Source organism: Lontra canadensis, unplaced genomic scaffold (genome assembly GCF_010015895.1).
Source record: "Lontra canadensis isolate GAN:19392208 unplaced genomic scaffold, GSC_riverotter_1.0 scaffold119, whole genome shotgun sequence".
Classification (NCBI taxonomy): domain Eukaryota; kingdom Metazoa; phylum Chordata; class Mammalia; order Carnivora; family Mustelidae; genus Lontra; species Lontra canadensis.
In genome coordinates this window covers 1,016,717-1,017,668 of record NW_022631113.1, presented here as the reverse complement: position 1 = coordinate 1,017,668, position 952 = coordinate 1,016,717, and positions in this window count along the sequence as shown.

Below are 952 nucleotides of genomic sequence, written 5' to 3'. Positions count from 1 at the left end.
AAGTATTTATGGAAAATCTACTACATTCTAGAACATCTGCCAAGTTTTGGGATAAAGCAGTAAATAAAACAGACAATGAGACATGTCCACTGAGTAAGAAAAATCAGAAAAAAATGTCAAATAAATAATTGCCAAATATGGTCAGTACCATAATGGGTATTTTGAGAAAATATTACATTACATGGACTTGTAGCACAGATGAACAGATGGACGTGTCAGGGAAGGGTTCTCTGTGGGAATGAAAATGAGATTTTAGGGGAGACCAGACTTTGAGGGGTAGTTAACCAGAAAAACTCAGTGAAGAGTGGTGCGAATGACATTCTTCAGGTGGAAACATGTAGAGAAGCCCGGAAATGGGGAAAGAAACTTTGCTCATTGGAGGAAGAGTGACAAAGCCTGTCTTTTCACTGAAAAGTGAAGATCCACGGGAATGGTTGAAATGGTTGAGACCAAAGAGAAATTTGAGTGCAGATCCTACAGGTCTGGTAGTCTGTGATAAGCACAAGAGCTCACAAAGAACTTGAAGTAGGGATTGACAAAAATCTGATATTCACATCTTCCGTGCAGTAGAGGAAAACCAGCCCAAGTGGAAGTGGGAGACCAGCTAGATGAAGAGGTGGGGACTTGGACTGTGGAGCTGAAAATAGAAATGTAGATGGTTGAGGTCTATTTTGGATGTGGGAAGTATGTGTAAGGCTTTCCAAGTTTCTGTGATTATTAGTGGAAAGTAGGAAATAACATAAATATCTTAATAACCCAACCTAAATAATCATGACATTAAATACAGTAAAAGGATGATGGTAGATCCGTATACATTAACATGAAGAGATCTTCAGGATATTATGTTAATTGGAAAAAAAATTCTCAGAATAGTTTTAGTAATGCCTTATTTAACAAAAATAGAAAACAAAATCAAACTATGTACATATGCATACACAGGGAGGAATGTATA